This window comes from Wyeomyia smithii, chromosome 3, assembly GCF_029784165.1.
Source record: "Wyeomyia smithii strain HCP4-BCI-WySm-NY-G18 chromosome 3, ASM2978416v1, whole genome shotgun sequence".
NCBI lineage: Eukaryota > Metazoa > Arthropoda > Insecta > Diptera > Culicidae > Wyeomyia > Wyeomyia smithii.
This window is the reverse complement of record NC_073696.1, coordinates 173,986,861-174,008,192: the sequence shown is the minus strand read 5'-3', so window position 1 is coordinate 174,008,192 and position 21,332 is coordinate 173,986,861. Positions and strand designations below refer to the sequence as shown.

The 21,332-nt window shown below is 37.7% G+C and overlaps 1 protein-coding gene across 4 annotated transcripts in view; it reads left to right on the top strand.

Moving 5' to 3' along the window:
• The first annotated feature begins 9,996 nt into the window (after nucleotides 1-9,996).
• LOC129726802 (cardioacceleratory peptide receptor-like) overlaps nucleotides 9,997-21,332 on the top strand; it is a 150,067-nt gene continuing 138,731 nt past the window's right edge. For 2 of the 4 annotated variants that reach the window (XM_055683914.1, XM_055683921.1), the window contains exon 1: nucleotides 9,997-10,800. The gene's annotated coding sequence lies outside the window, so the exon portion shown is untranslated. Of the gene's footprint in view, nucleotides 10,956-21,332 lie in introns of all 4 variants that reach the window. The other 2 variants (XM_055683915.1, XM_055683917.1) reach the window with 1 other exon arrangement.

Genomic DNA, 21,332 nt, shown 5'->3' with positions numbered 1-21,332 from the left:
GGTGATGGTCTCTCGTGCCTACTGTTCAACATTGCCCTGGAAGGTGTCATTAGAAGAGCGGGGATTAACACGAGTGGCACGATTTTCCAAAAGTCGGTTCAACTGTTTGGTTTCGCCGACGATATCGACATTGTGGCTCGGACCTTTGTGAAGATGGCGGATACGTACATCGGATTAAAGGCTGAAGCCAAAAAGATTGGGCTGGTCATCAATGCATCGAAGACGAAGTACATGAAAGGAAGGGGTTCACGTGAAGACGGTAACAGTATCAGTAACCTCCCACCTCGAGTTCAAATTGGTGGTGATGAAATCGAGGTGGTCGATGAGTTCGTGTACCTGGGCTCACTGATAACTGCCGACAACGATACCAGCAGAGAAATTCAACGGCGCATTATGGCAGGAAATCGTGCATACTTTGGTCTCCGGAGGACGCTCCGATCGAGTAGAATTCGTCGCCGCACCAAGTTTACCATCTACAAGACGCTGATCAGACCGGTAGTCCTCTACGGGCATGAGACATGGACTACGCTTGTGGAGGACCAACGCGCCCTTGCGGTGTTCGAGCGGAAGGTGCTGCGTACCATTTTCGGTGGACTGCAGATGGAGAACGGAGTGTGGAGAAGGCGAATGAACCACGAACTGCAGGAGCTGCTTGGGGAGCCATCTATCGTCCACACCGCTAAGATAGGCAGGCTGCAGTGGGCTGGGCATGTTGTAAGGATGTCAGACGACAGCCCGGTAAAGATGGTTCTTGAAACCAATCCGTCAGGGACGAGACGGAGAGGTGCACAGCGGGCAAGGTGGATCGATCAGGTGGAAGACGACCTGCGGACCCTACGCAGACTGCAGAGCTGGCGAACTGCAGCCATGGACCGAGTGGAATGGAGACGACTCTTACGTACAGCAAAGGCCACACCACGGCTTGGGACTGTTTGGCAAGGTAAGATATATCCTAACAGAGTTAGGAACGGAAGTGTTCAGAATTGGGTCAAACATTTTTACCGATTCAGGGTTTTCTTGTACTTCTTCTAGACACGGCGTCCAGTAACACTTTGTACTGGTAGAACTGGAACGTTCGTCCGTTACGTTCGGGTTGTTGATGCCTTTGTCAATTCATGTCAAGCATCACGCAGCAAATAAGTAGGATTTTTGTCAAGTTTTTGGCTATTAGCTCGGTTGTCTGCTAGATGGGTTCTGGTGGCAGCTGATGAAGTTGATTTCATATTCCGTGGTCGCTTGATGAAGCGACAGTTTTTGTACGTAACGTTCTTGCAGTCTGCATCAGGCGGAGTGCCTTTTTATATTTATTTTTATTTGTAAGTGCTGACCAAGATAGGCTGAGAATGTACAAAACATGTTTCAGGTGTTTTTACATGAAAAATATGATTGCATTTTTCTAGACTACTTAGTTTGTGTAAAAATATTCGCTAAGGCGTTGTTTCTGTTCGCCCTGAAAATTTTCGAACAGGGAGTTTTCCATGAAACACAAATGAAAGGTTGATAAATACCATATAGTAACCCTTTAATTCACTGTAAAAACTTGAAATGTGTTACTACCGACACACTACAGCACACGAATGAGCTCAAAGTAGAACAAAATAGCTTCCATAAGCAAAGATGTTCGGCATTTGGAAACGCTCCGAACTTGAGTCTCCATTTTGTAATTTTTTTTAACTATCTGACAGTTGTTTACAATTGAACTTTCTGAGAATTTTTTACATGATTTTTGAATGTTGTGCTTCTATTTACCCCGTTTTACGGTTACAGCAGAAAAATTGATTCAGAAACCATAAGTTGTTACTAGGGGAGGGGTACCAGTTATGGCTGTATCTAAAAATGTACCAGTTATGGCATGAACCAGGCCTATGGAGTATAAATGGAGTATTGTTATAACTGGTACCATTACGCTTATGGGATATAGCCATAACTGGTGCACTTGCCATAACTGGCTCACCTACCCTATTTATTAAAAAAATGCGTGCTCAATTTCGATAAATTTCGTTCAATTTCAAGATACTCGAGATTTCGCGAAATATCGCACACCCTTAGTATTCGATAATTTTTTACTGTTTTCCAGGAATCGGAAATCGTCATCTTGCATTTCAAAGTGGTATGTGGAATCAATTTCTGGCCTCTAAGCATCATTCTCGTTCTGATTGGGTAGTATTCGGCCATTTTTGGCTGTTTCCCAGAAGACGGAATGCGCCATCTTAGAATTTAAAATGGAGTCTGAGGTTGATTTCTGGCTTCTGTTCATCATCACGATTAAGAAAATACCCATATTGGGTGATATTTGGTCACTTTCGGCTGTTTTTCAGAAACCGGAGGTCATCATTTAAGAATTCAACATGATGTTCTGGTTCCGGAAACATCCATATCGGGTGGTATTTGGTCACTTTTGGGTGTTTTTCAGAAACATGGAATCGCCATCCTAGAATTCAAAATGGTGTCTCAGATCGATTTGTGGGTTCAATGCATCATCCCGATTCCGGAAATTTGGTCACTTTTGGCTGATATTAAGAAACCGAAAGTCACCATCCCGGATTGGCATTTGGAGTCAATTTTAGGCCTATGAGCGTCTTTCTGGTTCCTAAAGCACCCATATTGGGTGGTATTCCGTCATGTTTGGCTGATTTTCAGAAACCGGAAGTTTCCATCATAAATTCAAAAATGGTGTCTGGAGTCGATTTTTGGCTACTGTGCAACATCCCGATCAAAAATTGGAATCCGGAAAAAAATACTGGGATACAGATATTTTAATTTGTTTGGGAGACCCCCCTTCCCCTACTACTCTAAAGTATTGAAGAGCTCCCAAGCATCATAGAAACATTTCGTACCCCAAAAAAACTTTCAAAATATCAAATTTGGTTCCATATCCTTGATTAATTCCCGAGTAATGCAGAAATTTGTGTTTGATTTGTATAAGAACCCTCCCTTCCAGAAGAGAGAGGGGTGTCAAGACACCATGAAAATATTTCATACTCTCACAGACCACCACATGCCACATGGGTTTGCTTGATTAGTTCTCGAGATGTCCAGAAATTTGTGTTTCACTTGTATGGGATGCCTTTCTTCAGAAGAGGGAGGGGTGCCAACTCACTATAGAAATTTATTTCTCCTTCAGAAACCTTTATATGCCAAATTTGTTTTAGTTCTCTTGTAATAATATTTCTTAACATGAATAGAACGAAGTAGACAGAAATAGGCCAAAATAGCATCGCCATTACGCATCGCCAGACAAAAAACCGATTTAAAGGAAGGGTTTCCCACAAAACAAACTCTATTTTGTCGTGCCCAACGTACAGATAGGACATCGCAGTATTCAGCAATTGTTTTTTTTTAAATTTTCTACAAATTTGCTGAAGCAATCAATCTGGTATATTGAAAATTAGAAAAAATATGCTTTCTATCTAACTGTTAGGTGGATTAATCGAAAAACCGAAAATGTCAAAAGTAAGGCCTTGTTCTATGAAACAATTTTACTGAAGACATTGAGTACATAAAATAAAATTTTCACAGTTAAATTTAGAACGATCATGATTTTTCGAGTTCAGACTACTGTGTACTGTGGGTTTTTAAATAAATGTTTCCACCAATTGTTAATGTCTTGAAATATAACCCTTGGAATGTGTAGACATTATTTTGGAAGTTATTTCATAAAATGGTGGTTAGGGACGTTGCGATACCACCGATACTAATACAGAATCGATCCTTCTACTTCCGATACTCGGATATTTGGTATCGATGTTTTACCAGCAATACTTCATCAATATCGATACACGGCTCTCAGTATCGAAAAGACTCGAAACAACCCTGTAAAGAAGAACGAACGAAGCAGAAAACTTGCTGTTTCCTGTGCCATTTTGATGCATCGTATGCATGCATGCCATCTCTTCGGCAATGCCAATTTCACAGAAATTTCTGTAGATTAACCTACGGGAACGATCCTTTTCTACGGTCATGCAAATCCGAAGGTAAAATCTACAGAGCCATGCAAGCGGCTCTTTTCGAAAAAAGGATCAATTATTAAGAAAAAGCGTAATCGACTTTCGACTAAGTTTCTGCAGAAGCTTGTGTTTCTAGATTCAGTAAATTTATAGACCGTTTCACGAATTGACAGGTGTCACGTATTCTGCTGTTGATGATGTTGCTTTTACGTGCGTTATGTCTGCGGTTCCGAGCTTTCTGTCAAAATTTCATTCATTGTGTTCTGAAACGTCTCGTAAAATGGTCTATATAAATGGTTTAATTGAATTAAACGTTTTATCTTGAGGAATAAATAATAAAAAAGAATTATGACTTGTATTTTGAATGAACTGGTATCGCACAACGATACATTTAGGTATCGATACGTTAGCCTCGATACTATCGGAATATCAGTACTTGCTCTCGATACAGGTATCGATCCTAGGTATCGATGTTTAATGGTATCGCAACGTCCTTAATGGTGGTTGAAAAACGTGCTTTACAATAAGTATTTCATCGGTTTTATATCAATTTTTTTGTACTTTACGACCTTCAAAAAGGCATCACTCAAAAATGTACCGTACGATGATTTCCAAATTTTGACAAGGGATTCTGGACGTCATAACGAATCGAATGGTGTACTCAGATTCTTTGGTACATTTTTTATAATAACGGTCTGTGGGAGCACCGTGCATTACGAAGCCTGATAGCAACATGTTGGCGTGATACTCGCTTTATTGGAAGCCGAGGACTCCTCTTTACTTCTACGAAAAGTCACTGGGATGTACAAGAAAAGGACAGGGTTTGCAGCAGGATTTGTTTTGTTAAACGATGCATTGAGTTTGAGTACCATTATAATAACAAATATCATGCCTGCAAGCTCATTATATCCTCCGCGAAATTTATAACGCGATCCGAACTCATTCTGTTTGATATACCACCGTAAAAACTATAAAAAAACAGAGCTTGGACTAAATTAAGACAGACTCAAATATTCGGTTACCTTCTTATGAATTCATTATGCAAATACCGAAACGCATCCCCCATTGATTTATCTCAGCCGACCACACAATGTTACGAAAGCTATGAAAGTTGTATCCACGTTAACGTCTCGCCAATCCTATTACTTTGATGTTATATGACCATCCTTATAAAATGACCTCATGGAAAGTATCGACGCGAAGTCTCTAGATATTCGATCACCCGGACAGGTCGACTAACGACGTTCATCTGATCTTAAAAAGCGACTTCCTGATTTGAGATCGAAGCAAAGAGATAATGGTATCTGTTTTATCTCAGTGAAATGCTAAATATTATACAACACGATGTGGATAATTTCAGCCTACATATCATAGAGTTGGGGCCACTTACAAATGTGTGTGGTTTACTCGAAAGAAATACAAAAGTTATTATATTTTCATTTAATTTCGATCCCAATCGAGTAAAACCAACAAGCAATAAGAATATTGTTGTCACCACGCACGAGTTTGTGTAAATTCCAAAAGTTTTTGAATTCTCCAATTTTGAACCGGTTTGAACCAACAGTCAATATACTGACCGGGATACGCACGCATGAGTGTGGTTTGTATCGAAAAATTGAGGCACATTTTCTATACATCTTTTCAGCGAATCCGCTAGTATAACGAATTATCTAAGTGACCTATTGAGTATAAAAGCTGTCAGACTTCCTTGCCATTCAAAGTTCAAAACTCCAAAAATGCAAATATGCAAACAAAGTTTATATGCAAAAAACCAACCTTAACAATGATTAAGATAAAGATTTAACAATGACAACATCGACAATTCAATGCAGATTAGGGTGGTAATGGGATGTATAGAAAAAAATATCAACATCGAATTTTGAGAACCGACCCTGTACATTTTGTTTATTTGCCCAAAATAATAACCCTTGAAAAATTTCAGCTCAATCAGACATGATTCAGGGGTGCTTCGAAGCGCTTAAAACTTTAGTGTTTTGACACTTGGAAATTGATATTCCTAATAGAAAATTATGTTTAAGATGCCTAATAAACATTAAAATGAGTTACATGTGGTTTGGTAAATCATTTTATTGTTTATCAGGCATCATGAACTAGATTTTTTATTAGGGATGTCCATTTTCGAGGGTCAAAACATCAAAACTTTGAACACTTTGAGGCACCCCTAAATCATGTCCGATTGAGCTGAAATTTTGCACAGATCATTTTTTTGGCCAATAAACAAAACGTACAAGGTCGGTGACATGGCCATTTTCGTTGCCACCCTAATGCAGATAGTAGACACTGTTTCAAGCTCAACTTCTCACGTTTACTACGAATACTACAAGGTATACAGCCCTAGGGTTGTATGAGATGGTGACGTGGGACTAAACACTCTAATTAGGGGATTTTTTGTTCCAAAAAATACAGAGGATATATATGAGGATATAGAGATTAACTCTATATCCTCGAATACCAAATCCAATAATACTTACGTTATCATAATGAATGGTTTTATCTTATTTGACTCTGAATCAATCTTATTTATTATATGAATATTACTTTCAAAATAATATGGAGCCCTTACAAAAGTTCATTATTAGGCAAACATATGAAGATATGTTAAACAAAATTATGAACAAGTTTCAGCAAAAAATTGTAGCAATCAACAATTCCATTTTTGTTTTTTGCTTGATAATTTTTTTCAGTTGCCTACAATTACATTCGCTGTATTACAAAGACAGCTAATAAACGTTTATCATGGAAAAGTTCAAAATAATGAGATATCATCTAACAATTTTGAAATGTAAGAAAAAATTCGTAGTGAATCTTAGTAAATGGATCAAAAATTCACAAGCATTCACCGGCTCTTACTCTTCTATGAATTTGTATATTTGGGAATTCACTCTTTTGATACTATCTGATAACGATTATTTAGTGAATATCGAATATAAAATATAATAAATATAACTTATAACCGTTGCAAAAATGTACAATTCTTGTTGGGTTTTTTTCTCGATTGCACACGAATAGAAATGTACGAACAGAAGTGTACCACTGCATTCGAATAGTACCGCGCGCTGCGGTAAGAATGGAAGTGTATCGATAAAAAGTATAATAGAAATAGAAGATTACCGCTGCAATCATAGAAGACGAGAGACCTACGGCTTTCTGCTCCACTGGTACTGTTGCTTATACCTGCATGTTTTCTTTCAAGACATCAGTTTTTTTACGTTCTGACAGCAGGTTTAGGAATAGTTCAAGAATGGGGATTGCTTGAAACTTTTCGGAAAACTTTTACCTTCGAGATATCATATTAGTCTAAGCTCATGGAAGCAAAAATAAATTGACCTATTGGAACGGGGAGACTCTGTCAATTTTTTTTTGATATTGATGCCGAGAACATCACAGGGAACGGTTGGTGTCCATTCACGTCGTCTGTGCTAGGAATGCTTACATGTAATTGGTTCATTGTTCGCGTAAATTTGTCATTGAAAGTTTTATCAATTTTAACTCTTAGCAATGAAACAAGAGTGATAACCAGTATATTACAAAATTGTTCTACATTTTATCTATCCAACAACATATTGGTTATTGTTATCCATCATGTGGTAATACAGTTATTAATGTTTGAAATCTGACGCAATATTTGCCAGTTTCATTTCCAGTTTTACAGAATGCATCTCGGTATAGTAGTATTTATACATCTAAGCAATATTTAACAGTAATCATCAATGTAAGCAAAGCCAAATTTCGTACGATGATAATCAGGCCGCAGTTTCATTTATTAGTAGATTTTAAATGAAACAACTGTTTTGGGATGGCATTATAAGCTTGTTCTAGGGAGAGGCAGAACAGGACTGGACAACCTTGTTTTTGAACACCATCCGAAGCTGGTATTGGCGATGGAATTATTACAATTGATGAAGTTGATTGTAAATATACAACTTGCAACAGGTGTGTTGTTCCGTGCCGTAGATGCAACATTTTTGAACTTTACTTACTAGTGTCGCACGGCAAGTCACGCGAGAGGTGCAACCATACAGTTTTCAACTCTTCTTTAAATTCATTCTCTCGGGAGTAAATGTTCCATTCATAAGTTGGCGCGAACCGGTTGGGGTTTTTTGAATCGATTGCCATCGTGTTTTGGCGCGTAAAGTTTTAGGAAACGAGAATGTTTCCTGGGAGTTGATGATGCACTTAGCATTCATATAAGTGTACTGATGGGCTTATCTTTTTGTTATTGTTGTATTCACCAGTATACTCTATTGTGTATTCAATTATAACAATAGTCATGCAGTAGTTATTTATATTTCGATTAGGGGTCTGAGACAGAATTTATTGTTTTCTGGATCAACAGAGTAATTCTTTTTGATATGCACAATGTTTGCTATATAACGTTATGTTTTGCACAGTTTTGCACATGTTTTGTCAAAACGATAAGCCGAGCATTATTATTACTAAAAACTCCCTAGCTAATAAAAGAATTCCATTAGCTGTTTAAAAAAAACGTTTCCACTGTTTACTCTGCCAATAAAAGTTGTTTGCCAGGTAAATCTAGTCTAATTATTTAGCCTATTATTTATTAATAAACGTTTGACGTACGACTACGTGTATCTGGAACTTAGGTGTCTGAATTTGAGAATCAATAAATTGAACCATGGAAAAAGTGGACAGGATTTGAGCGTTTATATTTCAGTCATTTTTTATCATATTGTCGAGGTTTTGGCATCAATCGATCAGATTTTTTTACGGTTGAGTAGTTGTAACGGAAACAACCAATTTTGATTTTCTTAGTGTTAACTTTTCGACCGCGGCCGGCGCAGTTTTCAAAAAAAGTTTTACTTTCCTTACTATTTCCTATTCTGCTGCGCTCCGCCCTCGTTCCAAGTAACCTTTCCAAGATAAAACCTGGATAAAAAAGTACCTTTCAAACATTTTACCATATTTTTCATTCCAAGACCGTACCGGTGACATACGAACTTCAGATTTTTGTATTACAGTTCTACAGCGATAGAAGTTTGCAAAGTAGTTTCGTTCAGTGAAAAAAAGGATTATATTGAGAATTTGTACGTCTCACCTATATAGAGTCCCTAACTGTAATTGTGTAGTATACAAACAGTTAATTGAGATGTCTGTGACAAGTTACGCTGAAAGGTCAATTCCCATACGTATTAAAACATGAAAATTGCGAAATTCTAATACCTTTTGATCTTTTCGAACAAAATTAATTTAAAAAAAAGTAAAAAAAAAATTGATTCCGTGGATGTTTCAAATCCCAACCATTGCTGTTGGAATGTCGCTTTTGCCCAATGCCTTTCAGGTATACAAAAAACACAATCAGAAATATTTTGATTCAGTTTGACATCATGTTACAAACAACAGGAAAAAAACAGTTGGAGTTAGAGGGATTGTAACGATAGTTTCAGGGTGATCTGCAAAAATACAAACGCTCATCTCGAAAAACAATTTTTATTTGAGTGAAATAATCTCTTCTTCAATTTTATAACCTATAGTATGAGAGAACGTGACGATAACTACAATAGTTTTTGTCTAGATGATGCTTTATTTTCCCAAAATAAAAGTAGGTAACGATTTGTTCTCCATACAGATAGTCAATTTTTCTGTCCTTCGTGTAGGTTGTTGGCTAGGATGGTGGGATGGGAAATTGAGTTTCGACGACAACGGGTTGTCCAGAGTGCTCCGCTGCGAATTCATCAACGGATCGGGCAGGAGATGTCACATCACTGTCAGCATGTATGTATCTTGTCTAACACCGGACAGTCCATGTAGAATCCGAAATGAGAGATTGCAGATTATAGTGGTAGTGGTCATCTGTTTATTTCATTCATATATTTTCTTGCTCCACAAGCGGTTTTCCTTACGTTTTCCGCCGTTCGAGCAGTTTTGGCTCTTCTGAGACGTTTTGATGCGTTCACCGCCTGAAGTGGTATCTCTGAATTAGCAGGTCGTGTGCTTCGACGTTGGCGATGCCGCGCTGTAATGCTTATTCCTGCCTTGCGTTGCAAACCTTTGCAGTATTTTTTTGCTTATTTTCGGTGAGCCACGGCAATACAGTCAGTTGGACTTCGCCACTCGGAAGCAACGGTTCGATTTGGTCGGTCGGGTCGGGGTTACGCTTTCTTCGCTATTGCTTTTTGAGTATAGTTACAATAATCCCATAAAGGACGACGATTGCAGAACGAACTCGCAGTAAGTTTATGCGTCGGGAGGAAAATACAAACACTCTACTAAACAGCCACCCAGTTTTCCTATTAACGGTGAATTTGTTTTGGCGGATCTTTATCTCGTCCTGCTATCAGTTGGAGTGTAATATATTGCGGTTGAAAAAAATTGAACAAAAGAAAAAAACATACTGTTTTTGCTCCAGAAAGATCGGAGGAAGAAAACTATATTTCGTACACTACCGTAGTGCGGATAATGTATGTGTTGTGATTTGAAATTCCTGACTAAGATGATTGTTTGAATCGGAGCATCAACCAGACGGTGAGATGAAAGTGAGAGTTGTTTGTAGGTGCCAAGTTTATTTATTGTGTTTTGGCCAGCGTTTAATGTCGCCAGTAATAATAAACAGGCAAAGTGTGAAGACTCATTAGATACTATAGAAGTGAGGTGGTGGCAATGTAAAAATTTGTACTGTTGATATGTTCGTTTGTCGGACTAGAAAACAGTGTTGATACGTGTTGTAGATCTTTTCGTTTGGCACTAATTCGGGCTATTTAGACTTCAATTTGAGGCAAAAAATATGCCGCTGAAATATTGAAAAAATCGCTAGAAGTTTGTGGTAATTTGTGTAGCGGAGATGGAGATCAGGAGATGTGACAAGGACAACAAAGTAAGTTACGCTTCAAGTGCGAGGAAGAATGCAAAGTGAATGTTTTCCTTTAGATAAAATTTACAAAAAAGTTGTGCTCGGCGATGAAATGTCAGCTAATATTCTAATTTTGTGCTGCACATTTTTTCAAGTGACGTTGCTGGGGTTAATTAGAGGTGAGACATTGTGCGCTAAAAGTTTGATTCCATTAATGTAACTATGTATGATACGATCTAATGAGTAGGTTTAGCGTGAATAGAACTATGTAATCACTCTTATCGTAATGAACAATAGGTTTCGTATGCAATAACGCCAATAAAGGTTTTTTTTTTACTATTTATGTAAAATTACCATATTACATTTGGTTACCGTGGATAAATTTGAAAGGTAAAATATGTTTTCCCCAGATTCATTCCTTCAGAGCGAGGAACAATAAAATCTATTCACTAAAAACTTTGGACAGCGTAGCATAAAATACACATGTTGCACATATTACCAGTGCGACTTATCCAATTTATAATATTATTTATATTAACCAAAATTTGGGAATGTGTAACTTAAGTAATTAAATCAATGCAACCAAATCGTTGATCATATATATCATATATATGATGATCATATAATAAAAACTGGAACATTTTAACTATTCAACTACACAGTTCGTACAGCTATTTAAAAGTAATAAGCATTTGAAAACTTTCTCTTTCAACTTTTTGTAGTCATCTCAGTTTTTATTTTTCAATATAGACAATACTTCGTCTATATATTTATCAAAAATATTAATGATACTCAAGCTCGCTGAGCACTTTGTTGAAGTAATAACTTACAGAAGCTTTATCATATGCAATTCGATACTTAGAGCAAAACTCGCCTGAAATTTTCGCTCAGAGTGCTCCTGCAGCTAACGACGACATAATTTTTCGTACAATAATAATTTACTCATGTTTTTTATTGATTGGCTTACGATAAAAAAGCACTATACAAGTGTATTATATTCGGAATGAGCTCTCGCAGATAAGCAGAACATTAAACAAGCAAGCTAGTTTCATTTGTCATTGTGTATTAACGGTTTTCATATTAAATATTTTTATTTTACTTGTCATAATATTAAATCTGGTTTGACAGATAACTTCCGAGAAATTTGCACTCAGCAAAAAACCGGAAACACAATAATTGAAAATATCATTGAAATATTTTCTTCAATGTTGCTTTTTTACCACCTTGCTGATGATACCAATCTTGCGTTTTGCGTCAACCTCGGATTTAAGGTTTTTCCAGAAATTGTTTTATTTTATTAGGGCATTTTACCTTAGGTGTAGCGGGGGAAGGTGCGAGAGGGGGAAAGTTGACCTTCCCTTGGATTCTTGGCATAAGATAAGTGCAAAATTTCGTTTTTAGTCCTAATGAAAATTTGAGCTTAATTGAGCTTCGGAAAGGACGGAGCAGTCAAAGATTCGCAGGTCTTAGTTCATGAAATTTTCGAAACCGAAATGTATGAAACATCGTTATCTTATGTCATCTCAAAAATTCTGTTTTTACTCAATTCAACTCTCTGAGCCTTGAAAATTTTTGGGGCCCATAAAATGCATTTAGCATAAAAATCGATTCTCTGTGCATTTTTACATCGCTCAAAAAAGTTAAGCTTTTAACTTTGTGAATTGTTATTTCGGAAATTTGATTTTCATTACATTACATATACAAAAAATAAATCAAAATTTTGTAGGTTACATATAAGAAAAGCAAAGCCTTGGTGATACATTCCGATTCGGAGCTTGACCTTCTGTTTTTTTATACATAGACTTCGCAGCCGACTGTTTAGTGTACAAGACAATTGCTGGGCTAGCGCTACGATCCTACTGACACTAACAGGTTACTTATAAAATACAAAAATTTGTAAATCTTGGACTAGAAAAGTGCTAAAAAGCTGTATTATTATTAAACTGCATTATTTTTATTCAAGAGTCAACAGAACTTATTCAGCAATTCACGTGCCATAAGGGAAGACATGAATCCGGGTGTTTAGTCAACAACAAAAATAAAATTCTTTGATTTTTAGTTTCTACTACCAGACATACCAGCAAAAGCTTAAATGACAAACGTTAACAGTCTATTAACGGCACGTTTTATGGTTATTAATTATGCGGGAACGCACTCGGAAAAAACAGTAGACAAATTAAATTAAAATTATAAAGCAGACCTTTTTTGTCGGTCTAGTTCCGCCAATCACCGACTCCCGAGGATTAACGCACCGACCGGTGCCAACGGCTTTACTTCCTCATGCGATGGAAGGCGTATCCCAGCGATTTCCCGCCTATGAAAATCTCCCGGTGCCGGCTAGGATTAAATATAAACCATTTGGGTTGGTTGTGAGTGGATCACGCCACCCCACAACCATTGACACCTATGTCGGCGTTGGGATTCGAACAAAGTCTACCAGCGTGGCTGGAGGAGATGTTACCAAATACGCTAGACCACCGGCCACAAAGTAGACCTGTTTTGATAGATTTTTTGTTTAACAAAAACAACCTTGCATTTCATACTTGTTATGCCTCTTCAATGAATAATTTGAGAAACCTGCACAAAATCGATCCATTTGGCCTTTTGAAATTCTTATCTCGAAATTTAGTCAGTTCCAAACTTAAAATTTTTATCTAAAACCCGAATTAATCCACCTAGCGGTCAGACCCAGGCTTTCTCATTCAAACTTAAGCAAAGCCTTGGTGCTACTTTTCGATTCGGAACATGACCTCCTGTTCATTTATACACAGACTTCGCAGCCGACTGTTCAGTGCACAGGACAATTGCGGGGCTAGCGCTACGATTCTACTGACACTAACAGTCTCTCCCGAGCCGAGACTCGAACCTACGACGACTGGCTTGTTAGGCCAGCATCGTACCTCGAGACCATCTGAGAGATCTTCAAACTTATTACTTGTAAAAATAGATTTACATGAACATTTCAATCCAATAAAGGTATTTTCACTCTTTGGGTTCTAAAATATTGATGTTGTTATTTCATTTGCAATTAATTTCATGAAAATCGGTCCAGCCATCTCTGAGAAAAGTGAGTGAGAATAAAAAGTGGCACATACACATACACATACAGAAAATGCTCAGCTCGTCGAACTGAGTGGAGTCATATAGCCCATCCGGCCCTTTAGAACACTGTTATACTTTCGGTTTTGTCAGTGATTGCTATACCTTTCTAGGAGAAAGGCAAAAAGAAAGCAATAAGAATTTTTTGACGTGAAAATTGTTGCTTTCCAGTTTTTTTCTGTATGGACTCATCACTGCGATCAAAAACATTGCTTCTTAGTGATATCGCGCGGGTGTTTGCTGTATTCCGCACTTCTATTATTAGCAATAACACTATTGAGAGTAAGTGACATAATTATTATATTTCGTGCTTGTGTGTATGATTTTTCACCATTCCTTTTAAAACTTGCCAATTAAAGAAACCTGGAGAGGCTTAACTTGAACGTCCCCCTTGAGTAATATAATTTAATATAACTTTTGAATTTCATAACGATTGGACATGTGGTTCGAAAGTTATGAAAAGAAACGTGTTCTGTAGACTATTTAATCTCACTCATGTTTCTCAGAGATGGCTGGACCGATTTTCACAAAAACAGTGTCATATGGAAGGTCTAGTTGCCTCATAAGACCCTATTGATTTGTTTTGCAATCGGACTATTACTTTGCCTGTTATGTATAAAAATGTGAAATACAGCTTTGAGAAGAAACATATTCCGAAGACAACTTAAACTCCCTCACTTTTCTGAGAGATGGCTGACTCGATTTCCAAAAAAATAGTGTCAAATGAAAGGTCTAGCTGCCTCCTAACACCCTATTGATTTTTTTTCTAATCGGTCTGTAACTTCGTCTGTAATGTATCAAAATGTGAAAATCACGAAACTTCATTATCTCAGAAACTATACAACCGATTTGAACAATATTGATGTAAGATGAACGGACTAGTTGAGGGTTAACTGATGAATTGTAATGATTGAACACGTGGTTCAAAAGTTGTGGAAAGTAAGTGATATTTGAAATAGAAAAAAGTCCTACTTTAAATAATCGAATCTAAATTGGTGTTTAATCGAATAATATATGATCGAGTCCAACCTAAATATGAGTACAGTGACGTTTCGATTATACCACGATCAAAAAAAATTTCACGTCATATATTTGAAACATGTTTGGGGTTAGGAACGACTTAAGTAGTGGCGCCTATTTTAATCAGTCCGAGAAAACAGGTCTCAAACTCCTGAATTTTGATCAATATCGACAGTTTCAATAATGGAAACAAAAACTTTGATTGTCTAGCTGTCTTACGAATATAAGAAAAACCGTTAATCACAAAGAAATCTGTGAACAAACATCATCCTAAACGAATCGACCTATATTGCAGCCATTCAGGAGTCACTTCGAATGCTGAAAAAAAGCCTGCAAAACAAATGAAAACTGCTTAAAAGATAGAGAACAGATTGATATACTACTGTTTGAATTTTACCCAACACATTTCGAGTATTTAGACTGAATACACAGGCGGTTCCTGAATCTGTTTAGAATATGTTCCCTACCCTACTTCATGATATTTGCATGTTTTAGGGTAACATTCATAAATGACGTAGCATCCAAGGGGGAAGGGGGGGGGGTTGTTTGCAGTTTTGTGACGAAATGTGACGAAGGGGAGGGTGGGGGGTCAGGCCAAGCTACGTAGCAAATAGGAAACTAAGAGAAAAAATTGGATTTTTTCTAATTGTCCTTTTTTATATCACTGTTTTGTCTGTTTAGGGTTATTTTTTTACTGCCTTGTCTTTTCTTGTTCATTTATGTCACAAGGTATGTTTTTGATAATAAAATTTGCAAAAAAAATTAGCATGCGGGAGGGATGGGAGGGGGGGCTTTGCTTTGCTAGAACGAGAAACAGCTTTCCCATGTTTGAATAAATATAAAACATATCATTTTGGAAACAAAACGTAAACTGTTGCAAACGTTTTTTGATGTTTCCACACAAAAAAAAACGTGGTTAATTTTCTTTTTGTTTTGTAAGCTCAAATTGAACATTTTCAACCACTCTATAGTTTCTATAGACGATGTTTTTTTTTTTGTGAGAAATCAAGATGCGTTATTCTTGAGTATTTTCGCTTCCAAAGTATTAATTATTACATTGTGTAAACAATATCAAGTAGAAAATTTTCTCAGCTTTCGAATGAAACCAATAGAATTTCTTTCATTTCTTCTTCCGATTGAATCCGTTTCTGCTTCTCAATTTTTTTATACTCTGAGTTCACTACAATTACAAAGCTCTCTCTGAACGAGAGAGATTTTACTGCAACAATTTTCAAGCAATCGAATTTCATATTGAAATAAAGACTACCGAATAAATATCTAGTAGAACCTACAGTAAGTGTATAAACCAACCAGTAATAAACCAATTTTAGTGCTAGAGCTAGCGCTACGATCCTATTGACACTAACAGTCTTTCCCGAGCCGAGACTCGAACTTATGACGACTGGCTTGTTACCCTAGCATCGTACCTCGAGATCAGCTGCGAGTGGACCTTGCCCTACGCCCCATATTCAACTTCTGCCTACGCCCATGCTCTTTACATACTTTTTTCGCTTCGGACGCATCTCGCGTACAAACATTTACTCAAATTCTGGAAACTAAGCAGATTGATATAATTAGGCCATCTTCAGCGGTGGTCCAAATCGTTGTTTTGTTCTATTTTTTGGAACAAACTCAAATTCACTGCTGCACCGGTGGTGTAAATTTTGTTTTATCCAGATCTAGATTGAAAAAAATTGAAACTGGTATACGTTTTGGTCTATTTTTGTCACTTTTTGGAACAAGAAATAGATCGTTCTAAAACCCTTTGTACGCTACCAATAGGTGGGTAAAATGTCATATTTTAATTGAATATCTCATTTTTAGCTATTTCCATATAAGCGTTTTGCGAGTGTTGGGGAATAAACAAACCAAAGATTTTTCATGACAATTCACAATTCGTTTTTGTGGCTTTTCTGAAGAAGAAAATGAACAGGTTGGTCGTTTTTGGCTTCAAGGAAACCGACCAACAAAAGGGGGAATTCTGGAAGACCATAACCGTAGGTTCAACTGCAAGGATGACAAATATGTTGGCTATTCGTTAATCGACCTCAAGAGGCCAGAAAAATGATCCTCGATGACACTGAACTGAAAACGTTTAAATGTAGGCTTGTTTCAATATCCTCAAAACCAAACCCAAGTTTGAAGAACTGCAAGATTTTGAAAGATTGATGAGACGAAAACGGAAGATGAACATCTACGCAATTAAATATTTTTCACTATCCTCCGAAGCCCTACTTGTAGCAGAAATTTTTCGATCATACCAATCCATCCTGAAAAATGTCACTGACGCTTGGGTCAAACCATCAAATATATAAAGTCTTGAGAATATAAAGTGTCTTGCCAAAGTAATCGCGTAAAAATTGTCGAATTTCCGTTCGTTAAATATTAAGTGCTTTCCATTATAACAAGTCTCATAAACTGTTAACATGGGGTATTGAATTGTTGACAGGTTGACAGATGTCAGCGGTTTAAAACAACTAGATATACAACACCGGTGCGGAGAACGAAAAGTTGGTCTATATTAGCTGGTTCTATTCAGGTTTCGCTGGTGCAAATCTAGTATAAAGTTGTTTCATAAATAGACCACCGCTGAAGATGCCCTTAGCCTCATAGAATTCTATTTTTCATACGACCAGAGCTTCGTTCAAAGAAGCTTACGCGTTTTATGTATCTTACTTACTTTTGAGCTTTTAAAGTAAAACGCATCGTACACTAAAAGTTACAGTCAAGTGCGGTGAAGTTGACCTAAAACTTCGTGATTAAAATAGAAATCAATAGATTAGTGCTGACCTTACTATGCATGACCCACATACCTGTCGAAAAATTTCCTTAACGTGAAACGGGACGGAATCCAAGCATGGGAGGACCGATGGCTTCCTCCTGCATATTACCATTGGCATTTCAGGAATGCTTCATAAAATATCGGTAATTTTTCAACTAACCTGCAATCATTTATTGCGAAACTGCTAAACCAGCACTAGAGCACCTGATTCAATTAATTTGTCCATTTGGTTTTACCGTAAAACCTTCAAAACATTTTAATCTTGCAATTTTCACAACACTGTTTTCTCTCTCGGTGTTGTTTATAGATCATTGCACGGTGACGTCACAAAAAAAAGATAGAGATTTGACAGTGGTTGCGGGCTTGTTTACGGGGTTTTGTAAAATTTTCAGCTCGAGTGAAAATGCGAGCCATTGCTTTACTGCCTGGTAGTAACGAATTCGCATAGGCGGAAAGTTGTCCGATCTTTTTCGTACTCGTATCATTCATTTTCACTACCATCACTGAACGGCGCATGGAAAAAAATTCTAACACCTTGTAAACAAACCCGTGGGAAAGGTCAGAAAAGTTAGGTTATTTTTTGTACGCAATGATCTATATTTTCGCGCCGGTAGCAACTAGTACATTTTCGACAAATACCAGCACGTAGGAGCCGCGTAACTACTCAAACTAAGCTTACTTTTCTCTGTACACTAATAGACATCGCAATCGTAACTAATTTTCGCGAAAAATCGGTCAAAATAGGCTAAAAACTGTCTCTAAAGTGTAGCGGCTTGAAAATTCCGTTTTTTTCTAGTTTCAAGTCAACTGCGTGTGTCAAATTTTGCCCCCGTGTTGTCAGCACTGCTAGCAGCAGGCTGCGCTAGCATATAAAAGTGTTCAAATTGATGATTCTGTTGAATTTTATGGCACGGGGAAAATGACAAATTCGGTAATTATGTACTGTTAGCAATGATAAAGTAATGCTTTTTCTGTCCCGTTTCACCCTAAATGCTCGGTTTTTTTATATTTCTACAAAATTTTTCTAACTTTGTCAAAACACAATTAAATTTTATCGTGAATGTTTTGAATGCATTGTATTCTAGTAAACTGAATTCAAAGTGAAGTTCCTCTACATTTGGAGAACTGCTGAGGAAAGCTTGATAAAAGCTTGAAAAGCTTTAATTTCATCGAAGATAATATCAGACCATTAATGTAAAATAGATGGTGATTTTGATAGTTTCTTTGAAGACATCTAGAATACTGTCAGATATGCAAACATTGAAAAAGGTTACAAGATAAAATGTGGTATAGACAGTAAGGGTATAGGGAACCGACATTTATTTTAAATATAAGTTGTAGTTTCTAGGGACGCTGCGATACCATTGAACATCGATACCTAGGATCGATACCTGTATCGAGAGCAAGTACTGATATTCCGATAGTATCGAGGCTAACGTATCGATACCTAAATGTATCGTTGTGCGATACCAGTTCATTCAAAATATAAGTCATAATTCTTTTTTATTATTTATTCCTCAAGATAAAACGTTTAATTCAATTAAACCATTTATATAGACCATTTTACGAGACGTTTCAGAACACAATGAATGAAATTTTGACAGAAAGCTCGGAACCGCTGACATAACGCACGTAAAAGCAACATCATCAACAGCAGAATACGTGACACCTGTCAGTTCGTGAAACGGTCTATAAATTTACTGAATCTAGAAACACAAGCTCATTCGTTATTTTGCTTTCGTCTCGATTAGACGCAAATTGTTTATCTCCGTTTGATTCGCAAAATAACAATACACGAGTTATCGTACGGGTGTTTTTTTTTCGATTAGTTCTTGTGTGCGATAACAATAGCCTGCAATATATCGGCAGAAACATCTTCTGCACACTGGTAGGGGCAGGCTACCCCGCCAGTGATCTGATACGCAGCTGATATATCAGCAAGAATAATTCTCCCGCACCGCTGTTACCCCGCTAGCAGCACGGACCATCATACGATCGAGCAAGTGGAAGTCAACTACAAGTGGCATCTACAAGGACGAGTGTAAGATACGGCCACTGTGTCACAACACGAAGCTGGATCGTCATTGTTTGTTCTGCGGAGACACTCGATTAATCCAACTATCAGCCGTGAGGTCGTGACTTAGACGTTCGGTGAAGTATTCACTTAAGAATTTTTATCATTATTATTAATATTATTATTATTATTGTTATTATTATAATTATTATAATTATTATAATTTATATTGTTATTATTATTATTATTGTTATAATTATTATAATTATTATTACTATTATTACTATTGTTATTAGTATTAGTATTACTGTCTTTTTTTTATTTTGATCCATTGTAGTTTGAAAAATTGTTTTTAAAATTTAATATCAACTACTTGATCTTCCCACCCCCCCACTTTCGAATATTTATCGTTTGTGTGCGGTAGAGCGTAACGCTCCCGCAAAATGGACGACATGCAGGTGCAACTATTCCTGGATGTGGAAACAAATGGGGAAGAGATTGAGCTCTCCCCCATCAATTCCCCTCTACCTTCCCCGCTACCTAGCCCCGTACCAAGGGTACCGGCAACACGGGTGAAAGCTTACCCAGATGCTTCGAAAGGTCCGTTCGTAGTTTACTTTAGGCCCATAAAGAAGCCTCTTAACATTATACAAATAGGCAAGGACCTGGCAAAACAGTTTTCGGCCGTAACCGAGATTACGAAGGTGAGGCCGAACAAACTGCGAGTTGTCGTGAGTAGCTTGAAGCAAACGAAATTGCTAGCTACGAGCTTTTTACAAGGGAGTACTGCGTGTACATCCCTGCCAAGGACGTGGAGATCGACGGTGTGGTTACCGAAGGAAGCCTCACGGTCGATGACATTTTGCGTCACGGGGTTGGCTGCTTCAAGAACCCCCTGATTCAAGATGTAAAGATACTGGATGTCAAGCAATTACATTCAGTATCCATCGAAGAAGGGAAGAAGAATTTCCTCCCTTCGGATTCCTTCCGTGTAACATTCGCCGGATCCGCACTGCCGAACTACATCTCTTTGGACAGGGTTCGTCTGCCTGTACGCCTGTTTGTACCGCGGGTCATGCATTGCCAAAACTGCAAGCAGTTAGGTCATAGAGCCACCTACTGCTGCAACAAGGCACGCTGCAGCAAGTGCGGAGGCAATCATGCTGAGACCGCTTGCAGTGAGGATACTGAAAAGTGTCTTTACTGCGAGGGAACTCGGCATGACCTTTCGGCGTGTCCCGCGTACAAACAGCGCGAGGAAAAAGTTAAGCGTTCCCTTAAGGAACGATCAAAGCGCTCTTTTGCAGAAATGCTTAAGAGAGCTGAGCCACCCTCGACAGGAAACATCTTTTCCTTTTTGCCAACCGATGAGGGTACATCTGACGATCGAAGGGTGTTCTTATGCATGCCAGAGGGATCTAGGAAGAGGAGAATGCTCAACTCTCCTAATGTTTCTCGCAAAGGTCGTAAGATAACCCCTAGCGGAATGACCAATAAGACAACACAGAAAGGAAGCGGTGAAGAAAAACCGAAGCAAGTACCCCCCGGTTTCAATTTCAAATCAAACCAGGAGTACCCACCGCATCCTGGGGCACCAAAAACCCCTCGTGCGCCCATTTCTCGATCAGAAGACATAAAAGA